The sequence below is a fragment of the Coffea eugenioides genome, chromosome 1 (genome assembly GCF_003713205.1).
Source record: "Coffea eugenioides isolate CCC68of chromosome 1, Ceug_1.0, whole genome shotgun sequence".
In the NCBI taxonomy this organism is placed as follows: Eukaryota; Viridiplantae; Streptophyta; class Magnoliopsida; order Gentianales; family Rubiaceae; genus Coffea; species Coffea eugenioides.
The window spans coordinates 20,441,899-20,450,324 of record NC_040035.1 but is presented as its reverse complement, the minus strand read 5'-3'; positions in this window follow the sequence as shown (position 1 = coordinate 20,450,324).

The window sequence follows — 8,426 nt, the reverse complement described above, 5'->3', positions numbered from 1 at the left end:
TACAAAAATCAAGTTAACAACATGTGTGGAAATGAAGTTTAACAAAAGACAGATTTGACGGGTTTTGCGTAACGGACACATCCGAAGCTACGCTTATCGGATTGGGATGTAATTTATACCGTTTCGAATCTAAGACATAGGGCTACAATTTTGATGAAGACCACTTAGTCCAAATTCCAGTGTAACCTAGTCAAATTCCCAATTCCCAGAACCAAGTTCCAACTAATCGGCTAATTAACCGTACTACCTTTAAATGGCCATATCGTAGGATACCAAAGTCCGTTTAAGGCGTTCTTGGAGGCGTTGAAAACCTAAGACAAAGACCTACAACTTTCATGAAAACCACTCAGTCCATTTCTGTTAGTCCCACAGACAACCAAGAGGGGGGGGGTGAATTGGTTTGATTAAAATCTTAACCAAGTTTATGCACTTTTTCGTTAATGAAAATTTACCTTCCTTTTTAGTAATGATCAACCAAGTAGATTAGAAGACAATAGCAATATTGATCGGAGAAGCAAGTATAGATAAGCAATGAAGATTTTATTAAACAGAAATGTAAAATGGAGAAACAAACCAAGTGTCTACCAAGCTTTACCCAAACTTGAAGACCAAACACAAGGAAGAGCAACTTCTCTTTGATGAAAGTCGATCAACTAGATGTACAATGGAGGGAGCACTTCCTCCTTGCCCTAAGCCTCACTTAGTCAAGCCAAGAAGTTTTACAATCACTCAGAAAACCCTCAACAGAGCTACACTAAAGATCCTTTCACACACAAAAGAAAAGCTCAACAGAAATTCACACCACTTTAAAACAAATCTGCTTTGGAGACTATTTTCTAGCTAAAATATCTCACTAGATCTTGTAAACAAAGTGTGCAAAAGTCTCTACTTCGTTCAGACCAGTTTGATTTTAAAGGGAACCAGAAATGGGCTTCATCAATGCTTCCAACGGATAGAAAGCAGCTGAAGAGTCAACTAGCCGTTGGGGCTGTCGGACGTCCGACGATCAAATCATCGTCCGAACCAATCGTCCGATGGCATCCAAGTTGACGTTCGGACGTCCGATGCGTCTTGATCGTCCGACACCGCAGCGTCCGATCGTAGGCAGAGAGTTGGCAAGTTAGCTTGGAATTTTTCGGACGTCCGATGCGGTTGATGAGCGTCCGATGGCAAGCGTCCGATCCTTCCGGACGTCCGATGCTTCCTCACGAGCGTCCGACAGAGCTTCCTTCTTGATGCTCTTTATCCTTTCGGACGTCCGACAGATTCCTTTCGGCCGTCCGACGTGAGTATCCTGTTTTTGCTTCTTCTTTTGGTTGAAATGCATTTCATGACCTATTCATACCTGATTCTTTGATATGTAAAGACACTTATAATCGAAGAAGGTTAGATACGTTTCAAAATACTTTGTGATCATCAAAACCAAGAATAACATTCTCCCCCTTTTTGATGATGACAAAACAAAGGTTTGAAATGAATTTTTATGATTGCAATGAAAACTTCCTCTTTCAAAATAGACAAGAACTCCCCCTGTCTTAGTGAATCACAAAATTTGAAAATTTTGGAAAACTCCCCCTCACAAAGCTGCCCATCCGAGTTAATCAATTAAGCATATCAGCCAATCTAAATTTAAACAATCAATCCAACATATCCTAACATTACCAATCATCAATCATAACCATCTCCCCCTTTTTGTCATCACAAACGGGCAACCAATCACATCACCACATCCACAAATTCACAAATTTAGACAAATTCACACATCAAAACTTAGACCATCAGAATATCATTACATTCACATAAGCAGAATAGACAATCATTCATCAAGATATTCAGACATCCATCAAAACAGTACTTAGACATCCAAAATGAAACTTAAAATATCCATTACATTACACATTCATTGTTGAATACTACAAAAACATAAAAGAGACAAACAACATGCAAATGTCCTAAATGATGAACTAAGTAGATCCAGGTGTCCTCCGAGAGAGCTGATATTGATCAAGATCCTCCTCTTCAGTTTCTTCATCGATCTTCGCCAGCCTTCTTCAATTGGCCTGCCTTGCCTTTATCTGATGTAGAGGGGATGCCATGAGGAGTCACAGGGGTTGAAGGAAACCAGGATTTCCGGAATTGGATGAACTTGGATCGTGGATGATTTGTGACCTTTGTCATGGGAAACTTCCTCAACACAGGGGGGGAACAGACGAGGTTCTTTTTGTCTAGGAAGGCAGTTTGATTGGCTCAGAGGACATAGTGAGCATTAGACCATGTTCTAGAAGAAGAACATGCTGTTTGAGCTTCACGAAGGAGCTCAATTACTCATCACTGGGCAAGAGGAAGATGCTTTAGTGGCAGACTTCCGAGGGTGAATTGGAGTGAGTGAAAGGGGTTGAAGGATCATGGGCAGTCTTAGAACCTAAGTTCACTAGAAGATGCACCCTTATAAGCCCACAGATTATCTTATTTGAAAACAGATTTTTCTTTCAAATATACCCTGTGTAAAGGCATAAGAAGATGCTTCTTTAGGACAAAACACCTAGAATAGCGGACTTTGTTACGTCAAAAATCTTTTGAAGAAACTTTCCATAAGACAATTTTCTGCGAGAATCAGTGGCATAGCGAAGTAAGAACTTGCACATGACAAAACCAAAATCAATACGAATTTTTTCTTGAAAACAATAAAAGAGGTACAACTCCATTTTGTTTGCATCAGTTCTGTGGCCATCAGTAGGCACAAGCAGGTTTGAAATGATAGAAAAACCAATTAAATTCACAGGGGCCAGATCATTCAATTTAGCATCAGCAGGTGAGGAAAACTTCTTTTGAAATAGGTTAACATTTTTGTCCCATCAAAATGATTTGCAGCAGTAGGAAGCTCTTCATAAGAAAAGAAATTAGCAATCTTATCTTTGCATAAACGTTCAATGGTAGTATTAAAATGGAGTTCACAATTTCAGAGTCAATGATTAAGTCTTACCCCATTAACCCTGGAAAAATATTCAGTTGGGTCAGACGTTTCCTGTAGATGGCCAAAAAATTGATGCAACATATCACGATAGTAGACATTTGGACCATAGAAATAAGATGTGACCATTTCTGGGAAAAGCAAATAGAACTTCAGAATTGGATTCTAAACCCTATGGAGCGAAATCAGAGGGGTTTACATTCTTTGAGGGATGACACCCTTCTGGGATATCCAGGAGTATTTTGTCTTCCAGCGATCATCAAAGAATGTAGGAGGAGGGGCTGATTTTGGAGGCGGTGTGGGAAGATGTCCCCCTGTCCAGATTCAGGCTGAGAGAGAGGGTTGTGGTGTAGGCCGTGAATTTGACCCTTGATAGCTCCGTCTTTTAGCGTTGGATGTCGTTTGACAAGTGGGGAAGACTTCATCCTATCCCTGAGTGGATGCTTGCGTCTCCGCAGTAACTTCCTCCCTTAGATTCACCATTGTGCCCGAAATGTGTGGAATGAGGAATGCAAATATGCACACAGCCAGTAGGGAAGTGAAATCGTACAGAAATTTGGACACAAAGTCCTTGAACAAGATTTGACAGAACAGTTATGAGAAAGTAGGGTTTTGAGGGAAATTTGCGGAATTTTCGAAAATGTTGTTTGCGATCGATGAAATAATTAGGAGAAATGAATCGCAATCAATCAGGAAAAGTTTTGTTTGAATCAATTTGGGAATGAGAGCTTCAGAATGGTATGAATTTGAGAGTGAGAAATGAGAGGGTTTTCGTCCGAGAGGAAATAAAAAAAAGATTGAAGCAAATGAGGAAGAAAGTTGATTTAAAACAAATGAGCCGTTGCACTGTCGGACGGCCGAACGAAGTTGTACGTCCGACAGTTGCGTCCGAACAGGCGCAATTCTGGAAAATGGCTGAAGAACATCATCGGACGTCCGTTCATCTTCTTTCGGACGTCCGAAGACTTTGAGAAATATTAGGATGATTTTTCGATTATTCTAATTTTGATCTTAGATGAATGAACTGATCTAATGCAGAGCCTTTGGTAAATATATCAGCAAATTGATCTTTAGAACAAACATAATTTACACATATTTCACCTTTGAACAAGATCACGAATAAAGTGATGCTTTATATCTATGTGCTTCTTCCTGTAGAATGATGAATAGATTTTGGTCAAATTTATAGCACTAGTAATTATCACAGAATACAGCCATGCAGTCATACAACAATCCAAAATCATTTCAAAAGTGGCGTTCATCCACAAAGTTGAGCACAACATGCACTAGCGGCAATATATTCCGCTTCGGTTGTAGACAAGATATTGCATTTTGCTTTTGCTAAACAAGAGACTAAACATTTTCCAAGAAAATGACAAGTTCCACTCGTACTCTTGTCTATCCACATGACACTCCAAAATCCAGATCCGAAATAACCATATTAGAGCACTCATTAGCTAGCCATACCACAAAGACCATAGTCTAATGTACCTTTCCAAGATACCTAAAAATTCTTTTTACAGCATTCAAATGGATCTTTGGACAAGAGTTGAAAATCTAGCACACAAAGCAAACAGCCCAAACATAATATCAGGCTCTACTTAGCGGTTAAATAAAGTAGGTTCCGATCAGGATCTATAAGGCTTCATCCACATGATTACTTCTTCATCTTTGGTCAAGCTTTGTAGAAGTTGCACATTGGAGTTCAACGTTTTGGTCCTTCCATGCCAAACCTTTTCAGCGAATTCCTTGGGATATTTTGCTTGAATTTATAAAATTCCCTCAAGAGCTTGAATGTATTTGAAGTCCAAGGAAGAAATTTAAATTCTCCATGTCATAACTATTTCAAATTCATTTTGCATAGTGGTTGGAAAACTCCTTACATAGATATCATTAGTAGCACCGAAAATAATATCATCAAACATATATTTACACAATAGAAGTCTTTCAACACTGCCTTAGTAAAAAGTGTGGTGTCCACAAACACCCCTTTTGAAAACCTTTTTCAATCAAGAAACCACTTAATCGTTCTACCAAGCTCTTTGGGAGCCTGTTTTTTAAAACCATATAAAGCTTTAGATAGTTTAAACACATGACTTGGAAATTTTTGTATTTTCAAAACCGGGGGGTTGATCCACATATACTTCTTGATCAATAAAACCATTTAAAAAGGCACTTTTAACATCCATTTGAAACAATTTGAAGCCTTTAAAGCATGCAAAAGCAAGAAGCATTCTAATAGATTCTAATCTTGCTACGGGAGCAAATGTTTCATCAAAATCAATTTCTTCTTCTTGTGCATATCCTTTAGCAACTAGTCTGGCTTTATTTCTTACAACAACACCTTTATCATCCAACTTTATTTCTTAAAATCACTTTGTGCAATGATAGGCCTGATTTTCGAGGTCTATCAACAAGTGTCCAAACTTCATTTCTTTTCAAAATTGATTAAGTTCCTCTTGCGATTGCCAAAATCCAGTTTTCACTCCTTTTAAAGAAAAAAAAAAACATCATTGACATTTTTTGGGTTCAAAAAGAGACACATAAAGCCGAATTGTCAATCAATTTTTAGTATGAGAACGAGGTGTTTACCGGTCTTCGGATGCGATCACCAATTATAAGCTCTTTTGGATATTTTGGCTGAATTTCCAAGCCTGGGAAGACTTTGAGTTGAATCTCATTTTTGTCGTTCATCTTCCTCTTCTTTGAGCATTATGAAACTTCATTTTCCATTTCAGTTGCTGCTGGTTAGAACTTCCTCATTTTCCAATTGAAGCTTTTCATCTGCTCGAACACCTACATCATCATCCTCACACGGACTTTTGGAATTATCATCATTGGTTTCATCAAATGTTATATGTATAGCTTCTTCAATCACAAGAGTCCTTCTATTAAAAACTCTGTATCCTCTTTTATTTTCACAATACCCCAAAAATATTCCTTCATCAGATTTTTTATCAAACTTACCAAGATGTTCCTTTAGATTCAAAATAAAACATTTACAACCAAATACTTTGAAATAACCAACTGTAGGTTTCTTATCAAAAAACAGCTCATAAGGAGTTTTCTTTAAGACTAGGTCTCAAGAGAATTCTATTCATCACATAAACATGCAGTTGTTTACCGCTTCAGCCCAAAAGATATTTATTGGCAACCTACATTCATTACATAGTTCTAGCAGCCTCTTGGAGAGTCCTGTTCCTTTCTAACAACCCATTTTGTGTTGAGTTCTTGCAAGTAGAAAAACTCATGAGATTATGCCATTATGATCACAAAATTCTGGAAACCACAATACTTGAATTTCTGTTCCTATTATCACTTCTAATTCTAACAATTTTTAATCCAAGCAGATTTTGCACTTTAGAAAACAATGAAGTGAAATTCTTGAATGCATCATCCTTATGAGCAAGAAATATTACCCAAGTGTATCTAGAATAATCATCTACAATCACAAAACAGTATTTCTTACCACCCAAGCTAGAGATTTGAGTAGGGCCAAATAAGTCAAGATGCAAGAGTTCTAAAGGTTTGGAAGTAGATACACACTTCTTTGGTTTAAAAGAAACTTTTGTTTGTTTTCCAAATTGACATGCATCACATATTTTAGCCTTTTCAAAACTGATTTTTGGCAAGCCTCTAACTAGCTCCTTTTTCGAAATTTCCTTTAGTAACTCCATGTTAAAATGACAAAGTCTTCTATGCCACAACCAAGGATCTTCATTTGAAGCTTTAAGACATGTTAAGCTAGAAGAATCAATTTTATCAAGAACCACAATATAAATGTCGTTGAACCTCTTACCTTTGAACACAACATTGTATTTGGAATCAAGTACAATGCATTCATGCTTTCTAAACAACACATTCAAGTCTTTATCACACAATTGACTAACACTAAGCAGATTATAACCCAAGTTATCAACTAAGAGCACATTATGAACAAAAGTTTCACCATCCTTACCAACATCACCTATTCCAATTGTTTTAGCTTTCACATCATCACCAAATGTCACTTTTCCACTTGATCTTGATTTCAGCTTTATGAATAGAGAGGGATCACCGGTCATGTGCCTTGAGCAGCCGCTATCAATAAACCATTTGGACTTGTTTGATCATTTTTCCTGAAAAAATAAGGTGTTTGGTACCCATTTTAATTTTTGGGTCCATAATAGTTAGCATTGTATCTAACTAACCACATGCATTTCATCCCTTTGTTCTGATTTCTTTTCACATAGCAATCTCCTTTCAAATGCCCTCTTTGACAACAGAAATCACACATAATGAAAGAGTTCTTAACATGTACTGGTTTGATATATCTCAATCCACCTCTTCTATATGTTGTGAAGCCATGTGCAATTTTGTTGTGAGCAAATGTTCTTTGACAAGCAGAAGGATGAGTAGATGACATGTTTCTTTTGAGAAAATCCTGTTTTCTTGATTTCAAAGTTTCATCCAAGATGTCCATTCTTTTCTTCAAATCACCATGCCTTTCCTTCAGCATTTCACAAATATTAGTCTTTCTGTCAAGCTCGTTTTGAACATCACATCCGGCTCTTACAAGGCATTCATTGTCAGTCTTTAGATGTTTATTTTGTTGAACCAGACTTGTATTTTCTTGAATGAGAAAAGCAATTTTCTGTTTTAACAGTTTGTTCTTATCATAAGATTCCTTCAAGGCATTATGTAGCTTTTCAACAAAAGATTCAAGATCATCATCTTCATCATCATCACTTTCAGATTGCGAGTGAGTGGAAGTTACCTCATTATTTCCAATAGCCATGAAGGCCATTTGAGCTGATTCCTCTTCTTCTTCAACTTCCCCTTCGGAGTTGCATTCATTCCAAGTAATCTGAAAGTTGTTGAATCTTGGCTTTCGATCAGCTTTTCCATCTTTCATCTTCTTCATGGGGCATTCATTTGCATAGTGTCCAATCTGTCCACATTCGAAGCATTTGTCCAACTGTTTCTTGTTGAAATCTTGTTTTCCTTTGTACTTTGCGATAGATGGTTGATTCTGGAATTGATTGCTAGGACCTCCCCTTCTAAACTTTCTTTTATTCAAAATTCTTTTGAAGCCTCTGGTGATAAGAGCAAGATCATTATCATCACCATCCGAATCTTCATCATCCAAGTGAGCTGGATCATCTTCACTTTGAGTAATCTTTAGAGCAATGTTTCTCTTTGCTCTAGCATCCTCTTCCTCCTGCACTTTAGATTTCAGTTTCAACTCATAAGAGGTTAGTGAGTTAATGATAGATTCAATAGGCACAGAACTTAAATCCTTAGCCTCTTCTATTGCAGTCACTTTATTTTCCCATTCTTTGCCCAATGCATTGAGAATTTTTCTGTTCTTCTCTCCCAAGGTGTACTCTTTGCCCAACACCTCGAGATCTTTGATCAAGTCAGTGAATCTGCAAAACATTTTGTCAATATCCTCAAGAGGTTCAATCTTAAAAGA